The following is a 10,072-nucleotide window of genomic DNA, read 5'->3' on the forward strand; positions in this document are numbered from 1 at the left end:
TTGGCAAGCCACATGTAGAAGAATAAAACTGAAAACTCATCTCTCACCTTATACAAAAATCAACTCAAGAGGGACAAAAGACATAAATCTAAGATGTGAAACTATAAAAATTCTAGAAGATTACATTGAAAAAATTTTTCTAGACATTGGCTTACTCAAAGACTTTATGACCAAGAACCTAAAAGAAAATGCAACAAAAACAAAGATAAATAGATGGGGCTTAATTAAACTGAACACCTTCTGAAAAGCAAAATAAATAATCAGCTGAGTTAACAGATAACCCACAGAGTGAGAGAAAATCTTCACAATCTATACATCTGACAAAAGACTAGTATCTATACATCTGACAAAAGACTAATATCCAGAATCTACAGAAAACTCATACGAATCAGCAAAAAAAAAAAAAAAAAAAAAAAAAAAATTCCATGAAAAAGTGGGCTAAGAACATAAACAGACAATTCTCAAAAGAAGATATACAAATGGCCAACAGGCACATGGAAACATGCTCAATATACCTAATTATCAGAGAAATGCAAATCAAAACCACAATGTGATACCACCTCACTCCTGCAATAATGACCATAATCAAAAAATAAAAAAAATAGGACATGTTGCCAGGGATGTGGCGAAAAAGGAATGATTTTACACTTTTGGTGTGAATGTAAACTAGCCCAACCACTATGAAAAACAGTGTGAAAATTTTTTAAAGAACTTAAAGTAGATCTACTGTTTGATCCAGCAATCCCACTACTAAGTATCCATCCAGAGGAAAAGAAGTCATTATATGGAAAAAGATACTTACACACACATGTTTATTGTCTATGTGCCTATTTGTATATCAGCACCATGCTGTTTTGGTGACAATAGCCTTATAGTCAATATAGACAATAGCCTTATAGTTTGAAGTAAGGTAATGTGATGCCTCCAGATTTGTTCTTTTTGCTTAGTCTTGCTTTGGCTATGTGGGCTCTAAGAGAATACAATTTTGTTATTTTCAATCACATGGCTAAACCTGGCAGACAGTATATTAGCTGAAATTAGCCAGGCATAGAAGGATAAATATCTCACGATTTCACTCAGACATAGATTCTAAATAACATAATCTCATTGAAGTAGAGAGTAATATGGTGACAACCAGATGCTAAGATATTTAGAAAAAAGGGGTTGGAAAGTTATCTGTTGAAGAATACATAATTATAGTTTGTTAGGAGGAATGAGTTTAAGAGATTTATTTTGCAGGCTGGTGACTTTAATTCATAATAATGTATTTTTGAAAAATGTGAAGACAAGATTCTCTCACTAGAAAAATGTTAACTATGTGAGGTAAAGCAATTAAGAATTAAGCATTTGACAATGTATACATACTTCAAAACATGTTTGGCCAGGCATAGTGGCTCACATCTGTAATCCCAGCACTTTGGGAGGCCGAGGCGGGTGGATCACAAGGTCTAGAGATCGAGGCCAGCCTGGCCAACATGGTGAAACCCAATCTCTATTAAAATGACAAAAATTAGCTGGGCGTGGTGGCACACGCCTGTAGTCCCAGCTACTCAGGAGGCTGAGGCAGGAGAATTGCTTGAACCCAGGAGGTGGAGGTTGCAGTGAGCCGAGATCGCACCACTGTACTCCAGCCTGGCGACAGAATGAGACTCTGTCTCAAGAAAAATAAAAATAAAATAAAATAAAATAGAAAAATTATGTTTTACCAGATAAATACACATTTTATCTGTCATGTTAAAAATATATTTTTAAACATTATAAGAGGATAACAGTGTTTCAAATACTGTGTTTTTGTCATAAACTTGGTTGAATGATACCAAAAATATATAATTTTTGTGCTGTTTTTGTCACTTAATTTGTCAGTCATAAGCATAAGAACTTTGATAACTTAACAACATGTTCTGGACCCAGCACAGTACACGGGAGAAGCCAATGTACTTTAGGGCTTTTACTTAAAGCTTGGGAAACCTGGAATTTCTGGTGCAGATTGTAATAATATGAAAAACACTAAAAGGTCAGGTGTTGCTTATGGTTCCATGACTACCCACACAGTAAACAAGTTCACTTACAAATTAACAGAAAATATTTTAATCCAAAAGCTGCCATGATCCCAAAATTTTTCCAGAGAAAACGACAAGGGAGTTGGCTACAGTTAGGTGACTAAGAATGAACACTGTAGACTGAACTTTACACCCCCTAAAAATTTTACATAGAATAAGAGAAAAATTTCTCCAAATTGTAACATCAACATGGAAAAAAATATTATTCCAAATTTCAAACCCACAGAGTTCCTTTTATTATTTTGCAACACTTCACATTTACACATAAAATTAAAAACAAAAAACTGCATGGAAACATAAGATGCACTATAAGTGTATCATAAAAAATTAAATTTAAAATTCTTCACTCACCATTAACTCTTAACAATTTCTAAGATATATTTTCTAGCAAATTTTATATATGCCACAATTTGTGTAAGAAACTAATAAAATTTTCCTTTTACACACAGGAAAACAATGCTAACTGATTTCATCTTCTCATCTGTCGACAGTGTATGCCTATTATGTTAATTAACTGATCTGAAAGTTATATTAATAAACTCTCCAGTTAAAACCAATTTTTCAGTGCATTAAAAAATATCAACTTTCTCATCAGAACCTACAAAGTACCACATGAAATGACATGGCATGAAGACAACAGTGAGTAAACTGTAATCATAACACAGAGAAAGGAGAAGGGCTGTAATGCATACGTAGTTGGAATACAATAAAATGACAAAACTGAAGATAATTAGAATATAACAGAAGCAGAATTTGTTTAAATTCGGCAAAATTCAGCTTTGCAGCCTGTAATAAATGTTCTCTTCACATGAAGAGTTAATGTTATTTCTTCACAATTCATATTTTCCATCTCTGACTTGAAGTTACAAACGAACTCCAGCAGAAACATTTATGGCTTATTATGGAGCATCTGTTATACAGCAAGCACTTTCATGTTTTTTGCTACATTTATATTTTAAAAAATCCTCATGACTTATAAAGCCTGTACTTACCTGAACAAATTGGTTCAATAAATACATTTACTTGTGTCAATTATAAACATGAAAGAAACAATAACTAAAGAATAGTAGGCTTGGCCAGGCGCGGTGGTTCATGCCTGTAATCCTAGCACTTTGGGATGCTAAGGTGGGTGGATTGCCTGAGGTCAAGAGTTTGAGACCGGCCTGTCCAACGTGGTGAAATCCCATCTCTACTAAAAATATAAAAAGTTAGCCAGGTGTGGTGGCACATGCCTGTGATCCCAGCTATTTGGGAGGCTGAGGCAGGAGAATCACTTGAATCTGGGAGGCGGAGGTTGCAGTGAGCTGAGATCACGCCATTGCACTCCAGCCTGGGCAACAAGAGTGAAACTCCGTCTCACACAAAAAAAAAAAAAAAAGAAAAAAGAAAAAAGAATAGTACGCGTATATAGGGTTCTGCAATTAAATGGAATATTCTAACTAAAAACATAATACACTAATTTTGGAATTACATCTAAGAATTATTTTGTGTGCACTACTAGATTTTATTAAAATCATTCCCTTAATCCCTTGCGAGCTCATATAATGAGTACTTTATATACTATATAACAAAGAAATTATAACATACAAGATAATTATGAGTCTAGCATGAGTACCAGGCAAGTAAAAAAAAAATTTCATGGGGAGATTCTGAACCATAAGCCTTAATATTTTACAGTAATGAATTCAACAGAAAGCAGAGATCATAGATTTGTTTCCAGCATTTTTGAAGTTTTTAGTTTTCTAATAAATTAGTCAGCTTATTAAAATAATGCTTTGTTTCAATATTGCTTTTTACTCTGAAAATAAGTACAAACTCATACTTACACACTGACTTTATAATTTACTTTCACCTAACAGTTATCTTTACAGTAATATATGTATATGTTTGTGTAAATAAAAATTAAAAGTCTGTGTTTCCAGGAAGGGAGGGCACATGTTCATAGAAAAATATAATAAAAACTTAAAAAATATTTAGGACTCAGAAATGTATAAATTGTATGTATATGTCTTTGTAATTTTTATGACCTAAAATGACCTGGTAGTCACTAACAGTTTAATTGTACATTTTAATATAAGTAGAAGTGTACAACTGGATTGTTTGATATACAAAGGATAAATGCTAGAGTTGATGGATACCTGATTCACCCAGATGTGATTATTACAGATTGTGTGCCTGTGTCAAAACATAACATAGGACAAGCACGGTGGCTCACCCCTGTAATCCCAGCACTTTGGGAGGCCGAGGCGTGTGGATCACCTGAGGTCAGGAGTTCGAGACCAGCCTGGCCAACATGATGAAACCTCATCTCTACTAAAAATACAAAAAAATTAGCCAGGCATGGTGGCACATGACTGTAGTCTCAGCTACTTGGGAGACTGAGGCAGGAGAATCACTTGAACCCCAGAGGTGTAGGTTGCAGTGAGCCGAGATCATGCCACTGCACTCCAGCCTGGGTGACAGAGTGAAAAACAAAAACAAAAACTAAAAAACATAACATATATGGCATAAATATATGCACATACCATGTACCCACAAAAATTAAGAAATATAAGTTTAAATAAAAAGAAAAGAAATAAAAATTTAAGTGATGGGAACAATGTTCTTTAACTTATCTGCAGTTTAAAGCCACTGGCAAAAGAGATTACTGGAGATATTATTCCACTATTTTACCAAATCACATACTGTTACTATCTTTTACCTATCTTGAGTAAGGTGGAATAGGTGAATGTTAGTGGCATAATAACACTTTATTGAATGCACAATAGTCTTAACATGTTAAAAAATGTACAATTAAAAAATTAAGTTCACACATAATCTAAAAATTTTTAAATGTACTGCATTTTACTGCATAAAAGTACAATCAGTAAACTGGTAATTTAATTGCTTTTTTTTTTTTTTTTTTTTTGAGGTGGAGTCTTGCTCTGTCACCCAGGCTGGAGGGCAGTGGCACGATCTTGGTTAACTGCAGCCTCTGCCTCCCAGGTTCCAGTGATTCTCCTGCCTCAGCATCCCCAGAACCTGGGATTACAGGCACACACCACCATGCCTGGCTAATTTTTGTATTTTTAATAAAGGCAGGGTTTCACCATGTTGGCCAGGCTTATCTCGAACTCCTGACCTCAGATGATCCACCCACACTGGCCTCCCAAAGTGTTGGGATTACAGGTATGAGCCACCATGCCCAGCCCCTTTAATTTAAACTAAAATTAAAAATGCTTTTCTCTCATTATAACGCAGAATATTACTCTGAATACCTACCTCATCTCTCAGTATTATAAGTTAACCACCAAGAGCCTACTTAGATTTTCATTATAAATCTTACATTTTAGTGCCCTTACTCTTCTATAGAAAAAAATCAGTGTTCACCTAATAAAGAATGTCATATCTCTGACACAGCAACAATTCATTACATACTTTCACATGTGAATACAATAGGAATGAAAAAACAGAATAATGTAATTTGAGAGTTGAATTCATCATTATCTACTTTTCAAATAATCTGCAATCTTTTTAAAAGTATACTTTGAATGTAATTATAACTCTCCTAAAAATCTTCTACACTTTTTTTTTTTTTTGAGATGGAGTTTTGCTCCTGTTGCCCAGGCTGGAGTGCAATGGCGTGATCTTGGCTCACCACAACCTCTTCCTTCCGGGTTCAAGCAATTCTCCTGCCTCAGCCTCCCGAGTAGCTGGGATTACAGGCATGCGCCACCACACCCGGCTAATTTTGTTTTTCGAAGTTGATCAGGCTGGTCTCAAACTCCTGACCTCAGGTCGGTCTCCCAAAGTGCTGGGATTACAGGCGTGAGCCACTGCATCGGGCCTTCCTCCTTTTACAGTTATATACAAATAATATAACAACTTGAGTTATATTTTCTATACTGAACACTCTGATTTAGTGTAATATCTAAAGTGTCAGTAACTTATTTCTACTGTAAATTCTGATATTTACATAGACTGTGAATTAAATATTTTTCATACTTCATCTGCAAAAATATATTTTAGTGTAAATTCTCTGCTATTTTCTAGGCTATAGTTTTTTTAAAAATGTGTTTCCAAATATATTACATTTGCAAGATTCTTGTCCAATATAAATTATCTGATTTTGAACAAAGTTTGTGCAGCTGCTTCAGGGTTTTCCTCTAGTATAAGATGTGTACAATAAGATTTGTGATACAAGTAAAGGTACTACAACCATGCTTATATTTGTAATATTTGTCTTCAGCATAAACATGCTTTTTACTTTAAAGGGTTATAGTTTCTGAAAGATCTTTTGACAGTAATTGCATTTATAATGCTCCTAATTAAGTAAAAATTCTGATGTTGAGTAAGATGTGAGCAGATATCAATGACATTTTTATATTCTTTATATTTGTACAATCTTTCTCAAGTATAAATGTTTTCCTGTGCAATAAGGTGTGGATATTGCTTCACAGTTTTGCCACATTCTTTACTTATAAAGTTTTCTCCAGTATAAATTATCTTATCTATAATCAAGTGTGACAACCACTTGAAGGTTTTGTCACATTCTTCACATTTTTTAAATTTATTTTTAATTTTTTTTTAGACAGAGTCTTGCTCTGTAGCCCAGGCTAGAGTGCAGTGGCGTGGTCTCTGCTCACTGCAAGCTCTGCCTCCCAGGTTCACGCCATTCTCCTGCCTCAACCTCCCAAGTAGCTGGGAATACAGGCGCCCGCCACCACACCCAGCTAATTTTTTGTATTTTTGGTAGAGACGGGGTTTCACCATGTTAGCTAGGATGGTCTCCATCTCCTGACCTCGTGATCTGACTGCCTCGGCCTCCCAAAGTGCTGGGATTACAGGTGTGAGCCACCGCGCCCGGCCACACATTCTTCACATTTTAAAGGTTTTTCACCAGGATGATTTTTTGTATATTCAGAAAAGTTGGAGGTGTTGCCAAATTCATTGTCATATCTTTTAGGTTTGTAGAGTTTCTCATCAGTATGAATTTTTTTATGTCTAGTAAGGTTTGAGGACCAGTTAAAAGCTTTGCCACATTTGTCACATTTGTAGGGTTTTTCTCCTGTATGAATTTTCTTATGATCAGCAAGAGTGGCAGCCTAGTTAAAAACATTGCCACATTCATCACATTTGTAAGATTTCTCTCCAGTATTAATTGCTTTATGATTAGTAAAGGTTGAGAATACACTAAAGCTTTTGCCACATTCTTCACATTTGTAGGTATTCTTTCTAGTATGAATTATCTTATGTCAGGTAAGGTAGGAGGGCCCATTAAAACCTATGCCACATTCTTCACATTTGTAGGGTTTCTCTCCTGTATGATTTCTCATGTGTTCAGTAAGGTTTGAGGACTGGGTAAAAGCTTTGCATCATTCTTCATATTGTAGGATTTCTCTCCAGTATGAATTCTTTTATGTTTAATAAGGTTTGCAAACTGGTTAAAAGCTTTGCCACATTCTTCACATTTGTAGGATTTCTTTCCAATATGAGTTTTCTTATGTTTAGTAAGGTGTGAAAACTGGTTAAAACCTTTGCCACATTCTTTACATTTGTAGGGTTTCTCTCCAGTATGAATTCTCTTACAGTTAGTAAGGGTTGAGAACTGTTTAAAGGCTTTGTGACATTCATCACATTTGAAGGGTTTCTCTCCAGTATGAATTATCTTAAGTTTACTAAGGATTGAGAATACACTAAAACCTTTGCCACATATTTAACATTTGTAGGATTTCTCTTTAGTGTGAATTTTCTTATGTCTAATAAGGGTTGAGGATTGGTTAAAGGCTTTGCCACATTCTTCTCATTTGTAGGGTTTCTGTTCTGTATGAATTCTTTCATGTTTAATAAGCTGTGATAACCAGTTAAAAACTTTACCACATGCCTCACATTTGTAGGAATTATCTCTAGTATGAATGCTTTTATGTCGTGTTAGGTGTGAAAACATGCAAAATGATTTGCCACATTCTTTACATTTGAAAGGTTTCTTGTCAGGATGTCTTATGACGATTTGAATTTAAAAATATATGAAAGACTTTCATATATTTATCACATTGAAATATTCTGCTCTGAGTAGTTGTCAAACATTTGTTAAGTTCATTATAACCTCTTTTGTGCACCTTATACTCATCCACACTTTTACAATTTATTCTTTACTGTAAATTTTTATGTCCACATTTTCCATATCTTCTCAGTATCACTTTTTGGAAAGAAGCCTTTATGCCTTGCTCTGGCCAAAGATCTTGGGCATAATGAGAATACTTAACTGAAAGAAATAAAAACAAAATATTTCTTCACTTGCTAGAGTCAGATGAATATACTTTACAAATCTAATGTATAGGCTGAGTATGGTGGCTCATGCCTGTAATCACGGCACTCTGGGAGGCCGAGGTGAGTGAATGACTTGAGGTCAGGAGTTTGAGACCAGCCTGGCCAACATGGTGAAACCCCGTCTCTACTAAAAATACAAAAATTAGCTGGGCATGGTGGTGGGCACCTGTAATCCCAGCTACTCAGGAGGCTGAGGCAGGAGAATTGCTTGAACCCAGGAGGCAGAGGTTGCAGTGAGCCAAGATTGTGCCACTGTGCTCCAGCCTGGGCAGCAGAGCAAGACTCTGTCTCAAAAAATAAAATAAAATAAATCAAATGGAAGAAATGTATAGAACAAAAAAAGGGGTGGGGAAAGATGAAGCACATAGATAATCCTGGTAAACAGCTGTGATTAATAAAATTATCCATCTTTTGTGTTTTCCAGGAACAGTTTACAGAAAAAAACACCCTTCCCATTTTGACTTAGACGGTGTAAGTACTCTCTTGTCTTACTTATCACATAGCCAAACATGAACTCTCCACATCTTCTTTTTCTCATTAAGAAATCAGTTGGATTTGCCTTCAGTGGTCAGAATAAAATACTTCTTAATCAAAGTTTATCTCCTTCTGGCAAGCTTCTGAACTTTGAGCTACCCTCAGTCTGAGCCAACAGAGAGCCCCATTTTATGTCCCTTTTAAGAACATGCGGAGTTCAGGGTAAAAAATATTTCCTTCCTTCCTTCCTTCCTTCCTTCCTTCCTTCCTTCTTTCCTTTTTTTCCCTCTGTGGCCCAGGCTGCATGTGATCGACTCGGCTCGCTGCGGCCCCGCACCGCGGACTGCCTGGGACTGCCAGCGCTCGCCAGCCTGCTTTTCCTCCTTTGGCTGCAGGCGCGAGTTTGCCATATTGGCCACGCTGCTCTCTGGCTCCTGACCCTGAGTGCTCTGCCCACCTCGGCCTCCCGAAGTGCTGGGACGGCGGGCGGAGTATCGCTCACTCGGTGCTCCGTGTGGCCCGGGCTGGAGTGCGGCGGCATGGTCTTGGCTCGCGGCAGCCTCCGCCACCCAGCCGCCTGCCTTGGCCTACTAGGGTGCTGGGATTGCAGCCCCTGCCCGCCCGCCGCCACGTCTGGGAGGTGAGGAGCATCTCTGCCTGACCGCCCTGTCTGGGAAGAAGTGAGGAGCGCCTCTGCCCGGCCACACCATCTGGGAGGTGAGGAGCGACTCTGCCTGGCCGCCCCGTCTGGGAAGTGAGGAGCGCCTCTGCCCGGCCGCCCCGTTGGGGAAGAAGTGAGGAGCGCCTCTGCCCGGCCACCACGTCTGGGAAGTGTGGATCACCTCTGCTCGGCCACCCATCATCTGGGAAGTGAGGAGCGCCTCTACTCGGCCGCCCCGTCCAGGAAGAAGTGAGGAGCGCCTCTGCCCGGCCTCCCCGTCCGGGAAGTGAGGAGTGCCTCTGGCCGGCCGCCCCGTCTGGGAAGAAGTGAGGAGCACCTCTGCCCGGCCGCCCCGTCTGGGAAGTGAGGAGCGCCTCTGCCCGGCCGCCCCGTCCGGGAAGAAGTGAGGATCGCCTCTGCCCGGCCACCCATCGTCTGGGAAGTGAGGAGCACCACTGGCCAGCCGCCCTGTCTGGGAAGTGGGGAGCGCCTCTGCCTTGCCGCCCCGTCTGGGAAGTGAGAAGCGCCTCTGCCCGGCCACCCATCATCTGGGAAGTGAGGGGCGCCT

At 38.5% G+C, this 10,072-nt stretch overlaps 1 pseudogene; it reads right to left on the reverse strand.

The window, feature by feature from the left end:
• Positions 1–7,371: 7,371 nt before the first annotated feature.
• Positions 7,372–9,149, reverse strand: LOC101175966 (annotated as a pseudogene).
• Between the last annotated feature and the right edge of the window lie 923 nt (positions 9,150–10,072).

The sequence above is a fragment of the Nomascus leucogenys genome, chromosome 17, assembly GCF_006542625.1.
Source record: "Nomascus leucogenys isolate Asia chromosome 17, Asia_NLE_v1, whole genome shotgun sequence".
Taxonomy (NCBI): domain Eukaryota; kingdom Metazoa; phylum Chordata; class Mammalia; order Primates; family Hylobatidae; genus Nomascus; species Nomascus leucogenys.